Here is a 12,546-nt window from a genome sequence, read left to right on the forward strand (position 1 = left end):
CTGTCAGAATCCAAGAGGTCTGCTGACAAGACAGAGAGATGACAGATCAGCCTCTACTAACATCCTGTGTCAATGCCTTTGAGGTAGTAAATATATGTTTAAAAACATAGACTTAGTCACCTGCACAAATCTTGAAGCCTTTCACAGATTCCCAGATGCCCAGATTTGTATCTCAATTACAGATTTCCTTGAACGAGACACTCAATTTAACTCCCTAAAACAAGTCAAACCTGACACAAAATTAATTATTGAACAAAAAGGTATCATCATGACTATCTATGAATAAAAAGAAGGGGGGGGGGGGTTCACCACTGGAAATACAAAATTCACAGTTGTAAGGTCTAATGTGTGTGTGTGAGTTAACAAATAAGTGATTTCAGAATTGCTAAAATGACCAATTAACATGGTTTTGGGTGCTGTTGTTTTGTTTTGCAGTGACAGAGATTTCCGCAGGAGAAAAATGTGGAATCCCAGCCTAAAATCTCACATCGCAGAGGCAATGTCTTCAGCTTCATGTCGTGCCAGGACTGGCCGCCTGCTAGGGAACGTCATTGAAATGCTTGCAGCTGCCAGTGAAAGCACATCAGCCCCTTTCACTAACTGCAGGTATGACAACAGGGATTTCTACGTGGTCTTTTCTGACGGTGAGTGCTCAGCTGCTCAGCAGAGCTCCCTTTTATAAGAAACCACACTATTTCTTGTGAGACACATGCAGTGTCATGTACAAGATAACGATTACATCTGACCAGACTAAACCTCGCAGCGTTAGCATTATCTCAAAGTTAGTAGTTGAATTACCGTGGGTATGTTCCTGCTTCCTAATGGAGCGGTGCGCAGCAGAGCAGCACCCCAGAGCAGCGTCGGGTCACAGGGGGAGCTCAGAGCTGTTGGTGCCTCTCAGGGCATCCTCACTGCAACTGCCTTCTTGCTTTGGAGGAGGTTCTTGTTTGGAGAAGGTCCCCTCAATGTTGGAACCCCTAAAAGAGCTTTTCTTTGTGGGAGAAAGGAGATCTGTGAAAATCCTCAGGCCAGCCTGGGGGATCTCTCATTTCAGGAAGAAGCCGTAGAGCCTTTGGGAAACAGCCTATGCTTGTCTTCTGCAGGCTGTGGAGGAAAGTTTATCTGTCTCCTGACTGTGTACTGAGTGATGTGTACTAACTGTGTTTGTGGGTAAACACAGCAGAGAGTGCCCTTAAAGGAGGTAAGGGCAGCACAGCAGGCTGAGGGAGCAGAGCTGAGCTTTAGCTCACAGCTGAAAAGGTCTGGTCTCCGCTGCTCGCGCACAAGGACGGTGACCACATGTGACTTGCATCACAGCTGAGTATTTAGCCAGTGGGAAGCACGCTCTTGGCAGCAAAGAGAAAGCAAGAAAGTGAAAAGTGACAGAAACAGGCCTTCAGGTTAGTACTTCAGTCTCCATATCATCCCTGCAAGTGAATTCATATACCCTCAGCTTATCAATTTTCTTTCATTTGCATAGCTGTGTTGAGATCCACAGGGTAATACAGGGTCTCCCTGTGCAAACACCTGCCCTGCATGAACACCTCTTCTGTGGCTGCTGGGAGATTTTGGAGGCTGTGAGCCTATGGCAAAAATAGGTGTGTCTGGTTTCCCTAGTCATCATGTTTAGTATTACACATGCCATGATGATGAAGCACTGTAAATCATGAGTCTGCTGGCATTCACTGATAAACCGGTCATGCAAAAGGCTCTTTGGAGTAGGAATTCAGCAGAAGGCATTTTACATCTGTCAGAAATAATTCAAGGGTGTGGAGTGACTCATTGGGAACTGCATGAATAATCAAGACTTCATTTTCAGTAAGACAAAGCCATGAACTTTTGCCTGGCACATCAGCAGGGAACATGTTCCCCATGCTAGGGATTGTGTGCTGGGGACTGATGCTAGCAAAAATACCAGAAGGAGGGATTTTTTCAATGAAAACAGGCTGGCCACTTTTAAAGTGCAGTTTTGTGTATGCCAATAAATATAGCATGGATATAACACTGCAAAGCTCAGAGTAGAAAATAAAACTGGGAAAGCAGGCAAGCCTTGCACTGGTGTGTGGTCAGAAGAGTTTCTGCTGTAATCAGACAAGTGATATCACATCTCAAGGTGTGTCAGCTTCCTTAACCAAAACAGTATTGCAGGGAACCAACAAAAGAAATCCACTGCCTCAAAGCAGGCATGGGTTGGGATCAGTCCCAGAGAAAAGCCCTTTCCCACCACCAGGCCATTCTTCCTTTGGGAAGGCTTGCAGAGCACCTCCCCTGCAGCAGGACTGCAAACCTTCACGTAGACAACAACAGGGGCTTCTCTGCCTGAAGAGCCCCCGACTCCTCTGTGTGTCTCCATCTCTCTTCCCAGGCATCTCTCCTAAATGAAGCTCTTTTGCAAAGGGCCCGAAGTGAATCTGTCAGCAACGTCTTATTTACCATCAACAAGTTCTCAACATATATACCTTAACCTGTCACAACCCTCATATCTAATGGTCAGCAGGACCTGCACATGCAGAAAGGTGACTGGAAGGAAATAAGAGTAAATCAGTGAGACATCTTTCCCACCAAGAGCCCAGGGACACCTTCTCTACCACACAAATTTAACAAACTCTTCTTGAAATATCACTTAGATTTATTTTCCCCAGAACAGGTTTTTTTTAATTTTAATTTTAATTATCATCAGGTAACATGTTAGATAAACAGCTAATAAGTCTAATTAATGGACAGAATGAACAGTTTTAAGAAGCAGCTGTTGCCAGGTAAACCTTAAAAATAAAGGATTAAGCTAAAAATCAAGGCATAAAATTTGTGACTACAACAGAAAAATAGTAAATTAATTCAGACTAAGCTGAGTGTTTTAATATTAGTCAAAGACTCAGATCTTTCCCTTGCCCCGGTAAGAAGCAGAGAGATTGGCGTTTCAAAGGAGTGATAGATTAACTATTATTTCCTTTGGTCTTGGCCAAGGCTAGAAAGTTGCCAACCCCTGCTGGTTCCCACTTGCTGTATGGAAATGAGGAGCTTGTGTTTTTTCTAGATTGCAAATCAAGCAACAATAGGAGTTATGCTGATCTGAGGTTTTGATTTGCTGCACCATGTAAGAAGAATGACGAGAAGGGGGAAGGTGGGATCATTTTTTGGCTGGCCTGTGCCAAGGTCCAGTGTCAAGGTTAACCCTCCGGGGTCAGGTGCTGTGCCCCCCAGATTGATCCATTAGAGCTACCAGGTACTGCCTCCCCTGGAAGACAGAGCTCCCTCTGCCACAGAAACTCTGAGAGCTGGAAATATCAACAGCACTTGGGAAGTGGAGACTTGATAAAAGTAAGCGGTGACAGGAAAAGCTTTATAAACTGAGAAAAGGCTGGGAGAAAGCTTGCAAGTTCTGGTCACAGAACTGACAACAGACAAAAATGCATCAAGAGATGGACATTAGCTGGTGTTACATGTGTAGTAAGGCCCAGAGGTTGTCACTACAGATCATGTATTTCCAGCACTTATTTTCTTTCTGTAAGTTGTAAAATACTTCCCAAAAGTACCGGTTAGACAACAGGATAATCTACCCTTGATCTGTTCTTGCAAGGACAGGGCTAAATTCATTATGACCACAACTTACCAGCACTTCAGAGCACTACTTGATCCCACATGAATAAGACAGACAGGGAATGTGAGCTCTGAGAGCAGAAGTCCATGAAGAAGGCATGTCTTGGAGCAAGGCGAGGAATGCTGAGGCATGTGCTGGAAGGTGTGGCAGGTATGTGTGAGCTGTTAATGACTGTGCTGAAGAAATCCTGGTGATACAAAGGTGAAGGAGTCCAAGAACTGGAGCACAACCCATGCTTATTGGTATCAACTGAAGGACTGATCTGCAGCTGTAGCTGCCGGTGCAGGTTCCTGGCATGGAAATGCTGTTCAGCAGCAGCAATTCTGAATCTCACACACTAGCAAAAGATATGGGCCTGCCTTATTATTATCTTAATTTGCAAAGACTTTATAATGCTTTGCACACCTACCCTGCCTTTCATTTGAGACTTCACTGGACAGGGCACTTCACAGCTGTTCCCACCCTCCTCTTCACAAGGCCTCTCTGAAGCTGACCTCCTTGTCATCCACTTACAAGCAAGGAAAGGCAGCAAAATTAGGGGTTTAATTTACTCTGATGGAAAGTGGATAAAACTGAGAAATCTGACAGATGAAATGTGGCAAAAACACTGTCTAGCATTCAAAAAGCTGAAATACAAAAAGCTTAAGTTCTGCAACTTGAAATGTACGGAGTCTGTCAGATTGTGAGTCAAAGCCATCGCAGGATCTGAACCCACCTTTTCAGCCCTGCAACCGAGTTGCAAGTCTCTCTTTCCTCATTTTATGTGCTTCAGCTGTGGCATGCCAAAGGGACCTACACAATCCATACATGAATGCTGCTCTGCCTGCCCATATTGCCTCGCTGCAAAGAGTGACCGAAGTATGGGTGGTCAACATCGCACCAAAACTGCTTCCCCCCAGAAGTTTGGTGCCATTCACCTTATTTGCTTAATTGGCTTTCACAGTCCCCCTGGGTGGTCCCAGGGCACTGCGAAGGGCTGTAGCACACTCCTGGGAACAGTCACAGCATGGCGGTGGACACGCTGGCTGCAGTCAGTGCTTCACACCTGGGAACAAGGTATGCCTTGCCTGGGAAATGAACCATAGGCGTAAGTGGTCTTTCCTAATGCCTGGCAGTTGTCCCACCCAGGTGTCACCTGCTTCTCCTGCAGCCAGAAGGAGGGACAGGGATCATGCAGCTGGCAGGTGAGTGGCTGTGGGCTTGGCCCCCCATCGGACCAGCAGTACACGATCAGGCTTGCTACCAACAAACACTCCCAGGTATTCCAGGCAGGAGACACACCACGTCCATCTCATCTAGATTTTTGAGATTTTCCATCCCAAAGACTTGGCTAGATGAGTGTTGTTTGGGGTTTTTTTTTGTCTTTCTGTGTGGTAACTTATGATGTTTACTACCAGACAGGATTTTTGGTTCCTTAAGAAAGGCAGCGAGTCTCAGCTACTGAAAGCAGACATCTTCAGTTGGTTGCACTGGGTGTCTGCTGACTTTGGGCCTTGTTCTTTTATCTGTCTTGTCACTGACCCAGGTCTGCCGATGTGGAAGGATTGAATATACAGTGCCAACAGCCTCCTGGGGATGTATTTCCTCCTGCAGTACCCAGAGTCACTGTAAGTGCCTGCCCTGTACTGCACAGTGTGGTGGGAAATGGGGACTTCAGGAGGAAGGGGAAGCACATGCTGTACTTTGTTCTGGGATAATGCAACGAGGGCTTTTTGTTGGAAACATGAGGTATGTGCCAAATGTTATCATTGCCATTCAAAATAAAGGGCTGCTCTGGTACAGTCATCTATGGTTTAATGTCTGGTTATTGTGAAAGCTAAGAAATGCCATCCTGTCCACAATAAGAGGCCATCTCTGAATCATATCCTTCAGCAGATGTGCCAGGAGGAATGCAAAGGAGCTTCTCATCACTATATATGTCAGTAATAAAGTTTCCTGGGAATACGTGAGGGGTCTAGAGGCTCATGGTATTTGTCTCATGAGTTCTTTTGTTTGCATGGGTTGATCCTTGGAAAGCTGCAGTAACTCACTAGGAGGAGAGCGTGTTAGTCATTCCTTTACCGGTGCTTTGCATATTCCTACCCAAGAGGAAAATGGATGTCATCACAGTAGTTGTCTGCCACATCCCTGGCTTTTCTGAGCTGAACAGATTTGTGTCAGCTGAGAATAGTAAAGCTGACCTTCTATGTGGACAGTGCAGTAACACTGCAATTAAACTCAAATTCTTTAAATGTATGCACTTGGGGGTATTCTCTTGGTAAAAGCTAGTACATCCTGTGCTACTGATTTCTTCCAGGTTGACTCATATTTAAATCTAATTGTTGCAAGAGAAGCAGAACAAACCTAGTCAGCCAAAATGGTTATAGGAGGAAGAGAGAAATCAATTTAGGAAATATGAATCACTTGAACTTCACAAAATTCCTGAATGGGGAAGCTGGGGCTCAAAGATAATATAAAAAATCTGTTCAGTACTGGAAACAAGCCAAGTCCTGTGGCTCCTAAGTGGGTGCCTAACCACAAGACTTCCCGTCTTCATCTAACTAAAGATGCTTGCTCATCATTCTTGAAAAAGATGCTACTCTAACCTTTTTTGTTCACATAACAGTGAAAATAACTTAGTTTTTGTCCTGGTTTCGGCTGGGAGAGAGTTAATTTTCTTTCCAGTAGCTGCTATAGTGTTATGTTTTGGATTTAGGATAAGAAGAATGTTGGTGACACAGTGATGTTTTCAGCTGTAGCTAAGTAGTGTTTGTACTAAGTCAAGGACTTTTCAGCTTCTGATGACCAGCCAGCAAGAAGGCAGGAGGGGCACAAGAATTTGGGAGGGGACGCAGCCAGGACAGCTGACCCAAACTGGCCAAAGGGATATTCCTAGTATACACAGTGATTACAAAATCACCTGCTTTGGTGAAAAGGGGGATGATAGTGACTGGTTTAAAATTGGCTACTTGGCCTGGCCAAACAGCTTTATCCACTGCAGAGATCATAAAGATTTTTATCACAGTGGGATTAAGGCATTGATTTACATCTGACAGTAAATTAAACTGGGTAATGCTGTAACCATCTCCAGTTTCCTGCCTTGACTCTCTTCGATGTCGCTAACCCTGGAGGGAAAATGCTGAACAGGACTTCTAGCAGCTCCTGACTCAGCGCAGCTTACAGCCCAGTGCATTAAAGATTACTAGCACTTATTTCCATATATTGCAATGGTAAGAGTTGACTATGATGAAATGCATAAGACCCTAGCAAAACTGACAACAGGGCAATACAACAGCAAATTATATTTAATGTATATAACTGCAAAGTGATGTAACTAGAAAAAACTATAGCTTCACCTATAAAAAATGAGCTGACCATCACTAGGCAGGAGTGAGGCCTCAAGCTTGTGCTAGTTAGTGTGAAAACATCAGCTCACTGCTCTGCAGTGGTCAAAAAAACCCAACGGATTTAACACTGGCAATTATTAGGGGACCAAAAAGGAACCAAAACAAAAGACATAATTAATGGTAGGATACAAATCCAGGCTTCAGACACACATTGAGCACCGTTGGCAGTTCTGGTTGCTTCATCCCCAACAGACACATTAGAACTGGAAAAGATTCAGAGAAAGGCAACATGCTAGAAGCCATCGAGCAGGGTGGATAAAGGTGCCTACAAAGAGCAAAGGATTATAAGAGCCAGGTTGAAAGCAAATCAGAGGAGGTCATTCCTCATATAGCAGCACTAGCCCTGCAGAACATTTTGCAAAGGGCACTTGCAAAAACATGCAAAAATTTCTCAGGGACTCAAGGGGAAAATGGACAAGTACGTGAAATAGAGCCAGTGGGAATTAACAAAGAGACCACAACCAGCTCATAAAATCCCCTGAACTGAAAATATTAAAGGCTGGGAAATTAGCAGGGAGAAAATAGCAGGTATGTTTCAATTTTCTTTCTGTTTTGTAGGTATCTGCTTGCAGCTGTGTTGGAAGAGAGGACACTGGACTAACAGGGCCCTTGGTCTGATGCAGTATGGTCTGTGTTACATCGTACACCAGACTATAGAGTGTGGCTTTGCAGAGGCTGCTGTGTGTCCTACTCGTCTGTTCTTGCTTTAGGACCAGCAACCTCCAAGATAGTGATGTAGAAAGCAGCCTGTGGTCATAAGAGCTTTGGACGTGCAGTTGAATCCACCACTGCACATGAATCATCATCTGACTGCACCATGCTAGATTTACTAAGGAACTGAATACCGTCCTTCACAAGAGTCAGAATGAACAGCCCTGCCTCTGCCTGCACATCTTCAGCACAGGGAATTGGCCAGCAGCAACCCTGAATCCCATTTACCAGCTTCACGCTCTGTAATTATAGAGAAGCCAGGAAAGAAAAACAAGACTGATCTCTAGCACCCAGTGAGGATCAGGCAGCAAAAAATGTCTGTGGGTTGGGTTCAAAGTATGCATGAAGAAAGAAGCAGCATGTTAGAGTGATCCAGCTCTTCACCAAGTGGCCTTGCTGTTACTGTTAGCTACAGTTGTTACCCCAAGACTAAACCTGTAAGTACATAGCCATTGAAACATACCCAGTCTTCAGGCCTCCTGCCTGCAAAAATGTAGCTAAGACTCCGTGAAGAGCATGATAAATCTCTGACATGCAGCTGAAGGTTCAGGGAGTCTGCCCTTTCCACTATGGCTTTCGTCTTTCTAATTCTTTTTTGTGTTGCCATTCCCCTTCTGGTAATTGTTGCTCCTTGCTGAAAAGTCTGGACAAGAGTTTCAAAACACTTCTCTGAAAGAGGGATGTGGTGTTGGTTGTGGATATTTAGAGCCACTGCTCCAAGTGATCACTGACGCTCACGGATGTTAGAGTCTGTGTAAACAAGCAGGGAGACAGATCTGCTTTCATACGCTGGCTCTAACGTCGTGGGTCTCTAGTCTCAGGAATAGCATCAGAAGAGACATCCTGCTGAACAGTGTCCTTATTTAAGCAGTGACTGCCTTACCATGCTGGGTTCACGCCTGCACCTTCACTGGATATTACTGTGTTCTGGTATTCTGTGTATTTTTCATTATAGTTTCGCTAAGTTATAACTAGAGATTCAGCTGTCCTCTAATGGCACAGATTTTAGCCGATGACAGAGTCACACAGTGACTGTTCTCCTGCCTGGTGCAATGTGCACAAAGCTCTGCTGAAAGCTTCTGTGGTGTGCAACGGAAATACCAGATATTTCAATTCGTAATTGTCTCTGCATATTATCTTGGAAATTCACTGACTGGTGTTCAGGCATGAAATGAAGCGATTGTTTGGAAGGTGTCAGGAAAATCCCCACATTTCAGGTGCGAGTTGTCTTTGTGAGTTTTGTCTAGCAAAGAGGCAATGTGGTTCAATGGACTTTTTCTCCCTGCAGCCTGAGGTGATACTGGCATCCCTTCAAACCGTAAGAAGCAAGATAGCTGGGCCATGAACACCTCCGAGCTGTGAGTGCAACCTGTGTAACACAAACCAGCACAGCTCCACACCCATCCAAAACTGGCCCTGATATGCTGCAATAGCCTATGGCTTTTCCAGGTGCAAGGACTGCCCTGACTGAAGATCAGAGGACTTGTGACAATCCTTCATCTCTCTGGTACATGTTACTCTTCTCTCTAAAACCTACCTTTATTCTTATTCCCACCTTATTATTATTTGAATAGATATAATGGTTTTTTCCCTTCCATCTATATTTCTTTCCTAAGTTATCTCAATTGTAATCCTGTAATTGCTCTAAAACAACTCTAAAACCTCTTTAAAAGTTTGCTACCAAAAAGTTTTGCTTACAGTGTATTTTAAATTGTATTCCTAAGGACTTCTTTTACAAGTGTTAAAAAAAGAAAAAAATAAATCTGAAAGCTGACCAAATTCTGCACTTTTTGTGTGCAAGGCAATAGACTGGTATAGGCTAAATGCCAGGCAAGCTCAGCCATCACTCCCGAGTAGCGCAGCTTGTCTTCATTTTGGTGGGAGCTGAACCTCTCGCATCTCCTCTGCGCTGCGGGGAGGTGGTGGGGCTGGGGGTGCAGTGGGGAACTGTGGCACAGGGGCTGTGAGGCAGACGGGCCCATGGCTCTGAGTGACAGGGCGAGCAGGCAGCACTGTCTTGCACAGGTTTCCAGCCGTCCTCAACCACAGTTTCTCATTAAAGCCCTGGGATACCAAAGTAATTTGCCAAAACGGCTCATGAGGCTTTTGTCCTTCGCAGGCGGTATCCTCATCCAGCTGTTCCTCTGCCGGGAACTGGTGCTGGTAGTAGTGCAAGCATCCATAGTAATCCTCCGCTGAGCTTTTTACCCAGGCCTGGCTGTCCCCAGTTTCCTTGGAAAATGGCTTTGAACTTACTGTGCTGTGCTAGCTTCCAGAGGTGCCACCCAGGTATGTTCCCCATCCCTCTTCTGCTCCCAGAGAGCTCACAGCATCCCACAGCGTGAGCCAAAGTCCAAAGACAAAATGGGGATGACACCAAGAGGGGAGCGATACAGAGAAACATTCAGAGACAGGGGGTTCAAGAAGAAGGGGAAAAGCTGGGAGGTGAGGAGGACCTTTGGCATGGAAACATTCCACCAGTGCCACAGTGAAGAAAGCAGCAGCAGGACCTGGCACCTGCCTGGGGGGGGGGCGTGGGGAGGCTGCGGCAGGCCAGGCTATAAGCCTAGGCCGATGGCGAGGCGGCTGGTGCTGAAATGGGTAGGTGCTGTGCACAAGGCAAACCTGCCTCGTACAGGGCGATGCCAGGAGCTTCTTGTGAGGCAGTTGGCATCACCGCTGTCTGACCAGAGGAGCCACAGTGGAGGCAGCATCTCCTCAGCGTCTCCAGCACGGCCAGCAGGACTGAGTGCCGAGAGCAATTACTGATCAAACAGTAACAAAGAGGAAGAAAACATGACTGACTACCATGAACATTAAGAAATTTTATCTAGCTGTTCAGAGAGCCACCAGCTTAATTCAAAAAGGCACAGAGTTTATTTCTAGACCTATTGTACTTCCATGTCATAATATATAACAATTATGTACTGATTTTAGGCATAGCTGTTAATTTTAAGTCACGCTGAAGCCACCCACACGTGGTTAATGGTGGGGTGAGAGAGTTGGGCGCTCGCTCCCAGAGGAGAAGCAGGCTCAGGGCCTGGAGCCAGGCTCAGCGTTATCTCAGCTGTCACCGTGAACTCTTCAACCCTCACAAACATTAAACAGCTTCACATTTGTCCCTCCTGCCACGGACTTTCTCTTTCAAAAATCCTGGCAGCGTAAGGGCCACAGCCAAGCTGGAAGCTGGCTCCTGTGGGCTGAGCCCTGCTTGCCACCTCACTGCCCAGCTGCTGCTGACAAATGCCGGGATGTCACTGCTCCTCCACATCCCCCCAGTGCTTGCTGGCCTCTCTGGCCAGGCGGTGGGCTTGGCAGAGCCGAGCAGGTCCCAGCCCTCTCCGCAGGCCAGACTCCAGGCTGGTGGTACATAACAAGGCGGTCTGGAGCAGGACGGGGTTCTGCTCCGCCTGAAGCACCAAGCTTTACCAGAAGGCTGGAGAGGGCTCCTGCTGTCCAGCCCTACCTCCTGGAGACACGGCTGAGCTGCAGAGCGAGTGTACTGCCGGAGTGGGGACAGTCTTCTGGATCCTCCCAACACTCAGGCACAGCTGGGGGGCCAGGGGCCACTTAAGCCATGTTCCTGGCTCACAGGCGGGTGCCTTTGGTGGAGAGAGAGAGACCCTGTCCAGAGAAAGAAAGTGCATGTCTTCAGGTGCCCCACAGGGTCTTACAGTCGGGGCATTACTCACGAGGGGGTAACTTTGGTGACGAGGCTGCATCCACCCAGCCCCGTCAGCAGGTGCCCACCATCCCCAGGGAGCTCCAGGCTGGTGGCACGGGGCAGCGCTCATGCAGGCAGGGGCTGCCACCGGACTTCAGCAGATATTGAGTGTGTTTGCAAAAGGATTAAGCAAAATAAGCTGTTGGGTTTCTCCATCCCCCCCATTCATGGGGCCTAGTCACTTCTTCATCTTTCTCAATGTGGTATTTAAAGGCCTGTATTTTAAGCCCACTAGTCCCCTCAGTAGTGCATTACAGGCTGGCTAAACATTATGTGGTTGTCTGCAATGCCACAAGGACCTGAGCTGCACTCTCCTCCACTACAAAGCCCCTGTACAATGCTGCTTTTGGTAGTGTGTATGGAGCAGGCACAGCTATTGGCGTCTGGTGTCTGCTCAGCTTTACTTTGAGGTATTTAAACTTAGCAAACTGGCTTTTTTTAGGTCCACATGCATAGATCAGGTGGTCACCTGTGGCAATATGTTTATTCACAGGTTCTAGCTGCTTTCAGGGAACAGCCTTCTCTAAACATAATTAGGGCTATTTAAGTTGCTGCTCACAATTACCTCTCGGTTCACACAAAACACCACATACTCCCCCATTGAGCAATAACTCCTGGAGATACAAGGGTGAAAAGCCACAGGCAACTTGCTGTTGAGTGCCTCAAAGATTTTTATGATCCTGCTGTAAATGGATGTTTACTTTGAATAGCTGCACACCTAGTATACTCTGCCATTATATTAGTTTCCAAACTAGCAGATTTACCTGGCAGTTCAACAGTTGTTAATATCCTTTAACCTCCTTTGCCTTTGCCCATATTAAGTAGGTGGTAGATAGATGAAGAAAAGCCTGCTGAGGGATAGATGTGCATTTAACTGGTGACACAGCACGTCCTTTCAGCTCTGGTAAGTAAGCCCAGGTGGAAGACTAGGACAGCTTCTAGGAGAGGAGGAATGGGAAAGCCTTGGCACAAAGAGGAGGGGTGATGCCTGAAAGATTGGACAACATCAACAGAGGACAGTTTTCAAGTCATGATGACCACATTCCTTTCCTTGGCGCCTCTCCTCGCCCAAGATTACAGTGCTCCTTCTGCCTCTCCTCCTTGCCCTCTCCTCCCCTCTTTCTCCT

General features: G+C 46.3%; 2 long non-coding RNA genes across 2 annotated transcripts in view; one reads left to right on the top strand and one right to left on the bottom strand.

Annotated features, from left to right (window-relative positions):
• The window catches only part of LOC126039361 (uncharacterized), a 99,451-nt gene that overhangs the window by 11,784 nt on the left and 75,121 nt on the right, over positions 1-12,546 (bottom strand). The window contains exon 9 of the long non-coding RNA XR_007506302.1: positions 799-986. This is a non-coding gene — a long non-coding RNA (uncharacterized LOC126039361). The remainder of the gene's footprint in view (positions 1-798; positions 987-12,546) is intronic.
• LOC126039362 (uncharacterized) lies at positions 7,553-10,140 on the top strand. Its single transcript, XR_007506303.1, has 3 exons — positions 7,553-8,132; positions 8,984-9,202; positions 9,815-10,140. It is a non-coding gene; the product is annotated as an uncharacterized LOC126039362 (long non-coding RNA).

Source organism: Accipiter gentilis, chromosome 6, assembly GCF_929443795.1.
Source record: "Accipiter gentilis chromosome 6, bAccGen1.1, whole genome shotgun sequence".
In the NCBI taxonomy this organism is placed as follows: Eukaryota; Metazoa; Chordata; class Aves; order Accipitriformes; family Accipitridae; genus Astur; species Astur gentilis.